Source organism: Solanum tuberosum, unplaced genomic scaffold (genome assembly GCF_000226075.1).
Source record: "Solanum tuberosum cultivar DM 1-3 516 R44 unplaced genomic scaffold, SolTub_3.0 scf00643, whole genome shotgun sequence".
NCBI classification, from domain to species: Eukaryota; Viridiplantae; Streptophyta; class Magnoliopsida; order Solanales; family Solanaceae; genus Solanum; species Solanum tuberosum.
In genome coordinates, this window is record NW_006239582.1 from 40,978 (window position 1) to 51,051 (window position 10,074).

At 31.8% G+C, this 10,074-nt stretch overlaps 1 long non-coding RNA gene across 1 annotated transcript; it reads right to left on the bottom strand.

Moving 5' to 3' along the window:
- Positions 1–870: 870 nt before the first annotated feature.
- On the bottom strand, positions 871–2,226 carry LOC107058833 (uncharacterized). Its single transcript, XR_001472358.1, has 3 exons — positions 1,984–2,226; positions 1,339–1,445; positions 871–1,205 (listed from the first exon to the last, which is right to left on the bottom strand). It is a non-coding gene; the product is annotated as an uncharacterized lncRNA (long non-coding RNA).
- Positions 2,227–10,074: the final 7,848 nt, after the last annotated feature.

Here is a 10,074-nt window from a genome sequence, read left to right on the forward strand (position 1 = left end):
GGAGACCAGGCAAATGTTTCATGCAATGGTGTGACAAGTCATATGTATTATAAGAAATAATCATCGAGAAATAAAAGACAATTCAGGAACGTTGAATTACATCAAGTGATAAATTTGTGAGATTTAAGCTATCTTGTACACTAAGTTTCAACTTTGAGTTACAGGACTTGGCATACATTTGTGCTACCAAGGAACACAGGGCAATCATTCTCCTTATAGGGGAACCATATATATTAGTCAAGCTTCACGGTCATTGCCAAACATTCTGAATAATAAGGTTATTCTAGAAACAAAAGGAAAAACTCAATTTAGAACATATCAGTGCAATTCTGATATAAACACTCAACTCAGCACATATAAGTTGAAATATGACTCAACTTTCAACGCAAATGTTTCATCATTTTGGTGAGTTTGCTAAAAACCAGTCATGTGTAATGACCATATTACAGACAACTGATCTAAAAAGTAGTACAAGCAAGTAAATTTTATGTAATTCGGAAAACAACACACAAATACCATTGTTGCTAGATTATTAATCTACTACATGTAATTAAATGAAAATGTACCAATTGCAGTATTTTTTGGTAAATAAAAATCTAATATGTCCGAGAATGAAAATGAGGGCATATTCAGCAGAAAATTTGAAAGTTTATTGAACCAAAATAAATGATAACCCAATTGAAGGATAGGGCATACTTCAAGAAAAGTTGAGAGAAATTGAAAACCTGAACTCCACTTGAAGTCTCATTTCATTCAAATTCATCACATATCAAAAGATAGAGATCATGCCAAATCATATAACTTGTATTGATGAATTGTTTAAGGCTAATTAAATAGTAGGCTATGGTTTTAAACATCCAATGCCGAAAAATACTTTAGATAGACATGAGCATAGTCTAACGCAAATACATACGTACTACACAGAGTACAAAAGACAATTGATTTTGTACTTCAATCATCCTAGGAGTATCCTTATGCTAAAGGGAAGAAATTATCACTAACATGGTGTCTCCATTAGTTGGAGGCGCAAGTTATTCCTAAGTTTAAATATCAATTCAAAACTATAAAAGATACTTTGAACAAGAAAAAGAAAGAAACAGTAAACCAGTGAAAAGTGAATTACCAACCTGACCAGCAAATGAGAATATCAAGATTACCCTTGACCTCCTTGGGGAGTTGGCAGTTGAATTCATCAAAAGAATAAACTGAAAACTTAAAGGATGACAACACCTTTAAGCTTCAATCTTCTTACCAATGACTGATGAGCTATGAATGACTAAGACTGTCTAAATTGAAATAAACTTAACTACATAGTAATCGTGAAGAAACAAAGATTACCTTGCATAAGCATAAATCTCACATTCCTGTGAGTTTCCCAGTCAACACCTAAACCAAATGCTACATTCTGATCTAATATCATATTTAAGCCAAAATTCTCACCCTACCTGCAATCAAATCAGCCAAAAAAAGAGGAGTGTGTGAATCCATACAGTGACCCTAAATATCAACTCAACTAATTAAAATAATAAAATCAAATTTGAAGAAGTGAAATAATTAGCTTTAAGTTGTAGAGCATCTGTCAAAAGATAAAAGAAAAAGTATTCAGTTATTTTATGCATATGATCAAGCATTTCTCTACCGATCTATAGCGCAAGATCCCAACATTTATAAGTTATGCTCTTCTATATAAGTACAAAAATAAGTTGTAGGTTTTTCATTTCAGGTGGATCTATAGCACAAGATCCTAGCATTTATCGTGAGGCGATCATCGGTGTCAGGTTGTGTTTGATGTTGTTGATTTTCTTGGAATTCCTAAAATGCAAACCTTAAATATTGATGGTGTTTTAGATCAATCCCATTGTTCGAGAAAATATCTGGTGTAGTAAATGACGAGTTCAACCTAATTATCATCAGACATAAGTTATCAAGGATTTTTCAATTGATAGTCATATTCTCAATATGTAATCACCAGGAAAAACTCACTCTACATTTTCGTTTTCCTTAATTAATATAAATTAGCCAAAGCAATGAAACTGCATTGAGAGGAAGAGAATTCAATATACCATTAATCTTTATGCTTGCGTGTATTTGATTTTAGGAAAATCAAGTAGAATAAGAGATATGAAGTGCAAGTTAGAAGGAAAAATTTGTTGGTATGTGCATGTTAGGCCTTCTTTTCAACCAGAAAGTTACTACAGAGTAATTCAAATTGTGCCAAAAAGGAAAAACATAGTACAATTTCTGAAAAGGAGATAACTAACGTGCACATACACGACTTTTATCCTTCAAGATTTGTGTTAGCAACATTATATTAATGGACATTGCACGAAGATCTTGTAAAGTTTTTTCCACCACACTGCTTTCTTTATTTTCTTAGCGTCCACAACGACCCTGTCTTGTTAGAAGTGAAGCTACTGTCATAAAAAATCTGATCTTAAGGCCTTAGGTAGGGGACACTATGTATTTTTTTTCCTATAAATATAATTGTTGTAACCTAGAAGAGCCCGTATATATTGTTCTAAGGAGTTTCTCTTCTCCGTATTTAATTCTCCACAACCCACTTCTACTTGTTGATACACTTATTTATTTATAAGAAGAATAATAGTTTCTCAAATTTCCCTACATTGTGAGGGTAGGGAGGCACTATCCCCTTTGTAATCATTCTGCCTAAAGCATCCACTGACAAGATGTTTATGAAATTGTTTCATGGTTAAAACTACTATAGATCAAGGCTAGATGTTGAACAATCATTAAACTAATGACTATGTTAAACTTAGCAACTTAAACAAATTGGAATAAAGTAAAAGATCACATTTACATATTGTTTATTCTGTATTATTAAAGGATGTTGTGATTCCAAAGATGATCTTCATGAAAGATTAAGAAACTACACCGGCCAAAGCTTCAAAAGCAACCTTCAGTGATGTTAGGTTTCCCTAGTTACCTAAGCATCTAACTTACCATCCGAATTTGGAGACTTCCGTTTTAGTAGCCCTGCATCATCATCAGTCATCACTATAAAAGTTGATCAAAATTTTTAGTGACCGGTATGAAGTCGATGACTTAAGGGAGAAGAGGAATGCAATAAAGTCACAGCAAGCAGAAGAATTTAGCTAAACTATAAAGGATGCAACGATGTGAATGAGAATCGTTCACTATCAATTAAAAGTTAGGAAATTTTCTAATTAGCTTTAAGCGTTTGTTTTCTTTGTTGATACTTACATAAATTACCACTAAGAGTGATGAATAGCATCTGCAAATTTGGATGTGTCATTTTAATGCTATCAGTTTGCTCTAACTACTTGAGTTTATGAAGCTTAGCGTTGTATGGTATAGATATAATCTTTTAAAAACAGAAAATATAAATAATTAAAAACCAAGCTCTGCATTTGTTCTTATCATGTTCAAAAGGGTTCCTTTTAGAAGTTCACAAATTTTTTATTCAAATAAATAAATTCTACATCTTTCACAAAGTACAATCTTCAAGAAAAATGACTTTACCAAATAAACAAATGAAGTATAGTTATATATAAATCTTTAAACCTAAACCTAAGATAAAAGGCATGCATGTAATCTAAAGTTTTGTTCAATGGGATGTAGCTTATTGACTGCTATGTGCATACTTCCTTGAAGGTGCGGAAAATATGTTCATATCGGGATCTTCGATTTCTAGTGACTTTTGGTGCACTTATAAGGACTCAGTTAGTATAGATGCTTGAGTGTTTTTTTAGAGAACCCAAAGAAATGATTTCTTTAATTTTTCTAAGCCGATGTTAATCCTACCTAAATAATGTAATGTTAGTGAAGTAAATAAAACTAATAAATATAAGAAATTGAAAATCAAGAAAGTCACCATAATCTTGAAGACCAACGTGGATGGGTTTCTTCATAGTAAATTGCAATTCTCCATCCAACACGATTGAAGAATAGATTGCATTCAACTGTTACCTAATTCTACAAATACCAATCACTATAACCATGCGACCAACACAACTGATTTTTGATTCAACAATAACAATATGATGCAAAGTATAGTACAAACGAAACTGTATTCAGTTAATTCACTGATATTTGACCATATCCCACAACACTATTATATATTGAAAGACATTCGTATATTTACGAGCAGTCAAGAGACTTTGATTAACGTATCATGGGTAGGAGTAGAAGTAGCAGAAACACCTGAAGCAACTACAGTACAAGTAGTGTGGCTGCGATCGCTGATTGTCAGTACCAGAGTTTGATGGAACATATATAATCCATCACCCCTTTGCAGATGGATTCCATCCATGTTTTATTGGTGAAGATTCTCAACTTCCGTGATGGTATTTAGATCCTTCTCGATAAATGTGTAACTACATACGCGAGACTCATGTGGGAAACCAAAAACCTAGAATAATTATTTGTTCCTTGCATCAGTGGTACGTATTATCCATGCTCTTGAATAATTAAAAGCATAATAGTTGCTCCTCTTTTTTCCACAAAAATACTAAATTCATATTATTGTAAAGTAGTTCTCTAATGTAGGACAATATATATATAATTAGTTGGTGAACAAATAATTAATTTATAACCCATATTTTCAAGATGTCCAAAATGTTTCATCCCTTTATCATATTGAAGGAAAAATATATCGTTGAGACATTTATTTAGTATTAGAGTAATTGATGGTTAGTAAACATCTTTTGTTGAACTTGAAACCCTGATGGTTTTCTATTTAATTAAGGTAGAACAAACAATGAGAGGGTATATGCAGGTTTGGACAATGCGATGAGATATGTTGTTCTGAAGGATCAACAATGGAGTGTTTATATTGTTCGTGCTCATGGCTCTACTTGCTATTGTGAGGTTTACCATCTCTTCATTTTATCACTTTGAATTTATTATATGTACCGTTCCTCACTCTTTGGAAGTGTTAAATTTTTGTATTGATGGTGTGTTGCCGTGACTCTATGCTTATTGATGCTCTTCTTATGACCTTTTAGTTTCTATACTTTTTAGGAGTTCGAGATTTTTATTTCAAGGTTTGCAAGTTGAGGATTTGGGAATGCAATTGTATTCTTCATTTCATAGCTGAGTCAAGCAATCATGTGTTATGATTAAATATTTTCTAGGTCAGATCCCCTAACTACTTTTTTTAATTATTACTGAAGTTTAGTAATTTGATTTCAGTTGTAGTTACGGCGTGGATATGTTATCTAACATTTATCTTCTATGCTATTAAAAAAATTATGTCTTTTGAGTTAATTTTTTGTGTTAGTTAGGTTGAATATCCATTTTATTAACATGGTATTAGAATTATACCAACACGTCCATGTTGTGTGATTTTCAATATTTGTCTCCTTGCTGTGTCGGTGTGTTAGGGTGTCTCCATAGATTTTCAGAGTGAAATGTCGTCTACAAATGATGAATAACAATATGTTGCGGCAGAAATGGTGAAATAGTATATCAATTTTTTACTCCGCATTATTAAAAGAAAAATTAGTTAAGTTGTTTCCTCATTTAAACTTCAGTTGTTTATTAGTAATAATTTACCATGCTAATACTAAGTTAATACTTGCTTCACATGATGAAGCCTCAATGACATTAGTCTATAAATAGCTTGTTTCAAAGGTTTCTGGCTATTTTAGTATCATCATCTTTTTCTGTAATCAACATTACAATTCTACTTTTCGCTAATGCACTATTTAGGGTGGTATCCACTATAAAACCAATTGGTAAAAAGCACCTCCTTCCACTGAAGAAAGCTACAATTGTGTGTGTTTCAGTTCAGAAGATTTTGACAAAAAAATTACTTGATTTGTTTCCTTTGTTACAACAGACACCCTGCATGTAATATTAAGCTTAAATGTAAGATTACATGTGTCTGTATTCAATTGCATTTTTTTCTATAATTTTTGTCACCTACTATTTAAAGCATTAAAACAGTACAAAATATAATTATTGGTCCCGTGTTAGCAGGGCCATATTTATGTTCCTGTTTCATTCCAAAAAATAGATGGGTAATTGAATCCAGACTACCATGTTTGATAACTCATCCATAACCTCTAGCAATTGGTATGGGTTGTATACCTATGGATAAATAAATACAGTTCAATTTCACAAAATGTAAACTCTTTATTAGTTCAGTAATATGTTGTTTTCTTATGGATAAATCAAAAACTATAAGAGAATCACAGATATGTGAGGACAACATAAACCTTCACATCGGCCATGCATTTCAACCATAAATTTGGGAGAGAGAACATACCTGAAATTATGAAGACTTGCGAATCGATTAACTGTTGTTTGGAACAAGAGGGATGGATGCTTTTATAATTATGTTTGAGTATTCGTGCTTGGAATGAGTTGAAATCTTTTGTATGGATTGTTGAAAAGATGGAAGACAGATGATTCTAGAAGATAGAAGACGGATGGGTCTAGAAATCTTGCGTTTGGAATTGAAATCTGTTAGTATAAAATTACCCATTTGCCCTTGGTCGTCCTAGTTATGACATTTCTATATAGTAGACTAGATAGTCATGTCCGTGCTTAGCACGGGCCCAACATATTGAATTCTGAGACATTATTTTTACTACAATCATTTTTGAGGTGTATACCAATGACCAGAATAAATTATACTTCATATTTTTTGTGCCAATAAGAAACAATCCTGTCAATTCAAGATCGATATAAGAAGCATTAGATACAAAAACTTTGTACAATAGGTTTGAACTTTGAAGTATAGACGGATGTATCTTAGAACATACAAATATTTACTTCTCAATACGGTAAATACACACTCTAATCATGTTCCATTAATTTATATACACAATTAATAGTCACAACTTAGATTAATCATGTTCCATTAGTTTTGAATTATATACACAATTAATAGTCGCAACTTAGATTAATCATGTTCCATTAGTTTTGAATTATATACACAATTAATAGTCGCAACTTAGATTAATCATGTTCCATTAGTTTTGAATTATATACACAATTAATAGTCGCAACTTAGATTAATCATGTTCCATTAGTTTTGAATTATATACACAATTAATAGTCGCAACTTAGATTAATCATGTTCCATTAGTTTTGAATTATATACACAATTAATAGTCGCAACTTAGATTAATCATGTTCCATTAGTTTTGAATTATATACACAATTAATAGTCGCAACTTAGATTAATCATGTTCCATTAGTTTTGAATTATATACACAATTAATAGTCGCAACTTAGATTAATCATGTTCCATTAGTTTTGAATTATATACACAATTAATAGTCGCAACTTAGATTAATCATGTTCCATTAGTTTTGAATTATATACACAATTAATAGTCGCAACTTAGATTAATCATGTTCCATTAGTTTTGAATTATATACACAATTAATAGTCGCAACTTAGATTAATCATGTTCCATTAGTTTTGAATTATATACACAATTAATAGTCGCAACTTAGATTAATCATGTTCCATTAGTTTTGAATTATATACACAATTAATAGTCGCAACTTAGATTAATCATGTTCCATTAGTTTTGAATTATATACACAATTAATAGTCGCAACTTAGATTGATGACTTTATTTTTTATTTCTTCTAAAGAATTTCTTTTGATCGTTAAACACCATGTTTTAGTAACTATAAAGAACTTACAAGACACATCGAGGGAGCAACCAAGCTGCAACACAAAACATGAATACTAACATAGTTGCAAGCATGTTCTCATCAACACTTTCACCTACATTTCAAGCTATCACAAATATTTGTGTCAATGTTTTTGACTGAATTTTCTTCAGTTTTTAAACATCGTGTTTCTTTCATTCCAAACTATCAAAAATGCAGGCTGAAATTGTATTTCATACATATCTGAGGTGTTCTATTATTTCTTGTTCATTCAGTTCATGATAAATTTCTTTAAGAGTTTTAGGCGTCACCCATTTGAATCTAAATAATGGATTACATGCACTCGCTATAGCTGACACATATTCAGTCACTTCACTCGATGATGATTTCAACTTCCTTTTAAGGCACACGTATCATCTTACACATCAATTTCCACCATGTTTTTGCTTGAGTTAGTAACTGCAATCTACTCCAATAGTTTAATGTTGAAAATATTGTACTCTTTCAAATCTGCCTCCAACTTCAAGTTCCAAATGTGTTAATTCTTTTTGATAAGAAAAGAAACCATTACAATATTCATAAACAAAAAACTTGAAGATATAGCTTAATTAGACACTTGTTTAGTATCCACATTTTACTCTTCAAAATAATAATAATAAGATGGAGAGAAAATCTGATAAGCTCCATTAAACAAAAAAAAATACTCTACAATAAGATCACAAAGTTAACATGAATTAACGTGAAGACAATAAAGTGTGGACTTTAAACTGGTTGTTCGTTCATCTTTCCTTTCTAAGGCCCTTCTCATCATACTCGAATACTTAGCTCAAGAAGACTGTAAAAGAAGGAATCTGTGGCCACTATAGAGTAACTTAATAACTATTCTTTGATCAGACTAACCTAAAGCACTTAGTAGCTCATTTCTAAGATAAAGGACCAAGAAATCAAATCACAAATTCCACATATTCTAATGGATTTCATGTCGTTTACTGAAAAACTATTTCAAGGTCCGTTTTTTGGAGAACTGTTGAAGAGAAACCATTAAGAACCTTTCTTTGTAGCACATTGCATGAATATAATATCCTCGAAACATTGTCTTTCCAAATTTAATGTTGGTCCTCTTCCTCCCTTTATTTGCTTAGGTTTTACAACAGCCCTCAGATAGAGGGAAGGGTAAATGAACTCTTTGTTCTTCCTCAAAATTGTCTGGTATAGTTTCTAATTAATAGATGAATTGACTAATTCATGTTTATCAAGATAGATCAATAGTAGAAAAGATCATTAATCTCAACTATTTCTATTGAATACCAACATTTCAAATCTCATTAAATTTCTGAGTAATGAATATACTTTCAAGGCTTAAATACATATTTACATGATGATAAATATGAGCAAAATGACTTTTTATGAAATCTGTTTGTGTAGATATCGATATGGATGTGAAAAAGTATTTAGAAGTAATTGATTGATTTTGATGGCATGATGAGTGAACCCAAATAAACTAAAACATGATATCTCTCTCAAACCTCCCTCACAATGTGAGTCCACCGTGAGAGCTAAGGGCTAATTGGCGAGGACATGGGCCTTGTCACGGGGCAACACGAGATAGGATCTAGGCAAGATATGACACTTATTTGAACATGATTACACTAACACTTTAAGAGTGAATCTATTTTCAGGCTCAATCACCATCCTCCATGTCATGATATTCAAGAACTCAATGCCAAAAAATTGATTGGCCCACATGATCTTAGCTTAGCGTGCTAGCCGCTGCTTCGTTTCGTATTTAATATGCCTTACTTGAATTGTTGAAAAAGTATTAAGTTACTATGTTTGTTTTGCACACATTTATTAATTCATTGATATTTATTAATGTATCACAGTACCGGCATGAGGAAAATGCATCAAAATGAGTGTTTTCCATGGAAAGTAAGAGAAATTTGCAATACTACTATTAGCTGTCCTTTGTTGTTGTCCTCGTCATCATTATCATCATGACCTCAAAAATGCCTTTCAAATTTTTCTTCTGCATAATCCACTTTCCTGCCAGTTAATGGATGAGGAGAGGAAAAGGAACACCCCTTTATAACCTAGTATAGACCTCGGCTTAAGGACTATAGTAGTGCTATAATTTCAAAAGAAATTTAGAATGTACATTTTGATAAAGAAAACACTTTTATAAATGTAACACCCTAGAATTTTTTTTCGAACTGAGACTCGAACTGTTCTTCATAGTGAGTGAGATTTTGCAAGGAATTTAAAATTTCTTGAGTGTTAAGGTCACTAGATGTAGCACCTTAATTTCTAAGAAGAACCCAAGAGAAAAACATTCAAGTCATTCTTAAGTTTTCTTAAGTTTTGGGTCAACTTCAAATGACCATAACTCCCAGTACAGGATGCATTAGGTGGGCTACAAGATATCAAATGAAAGGTCTTTGAATTATCTTTCCAACGCCGCCAA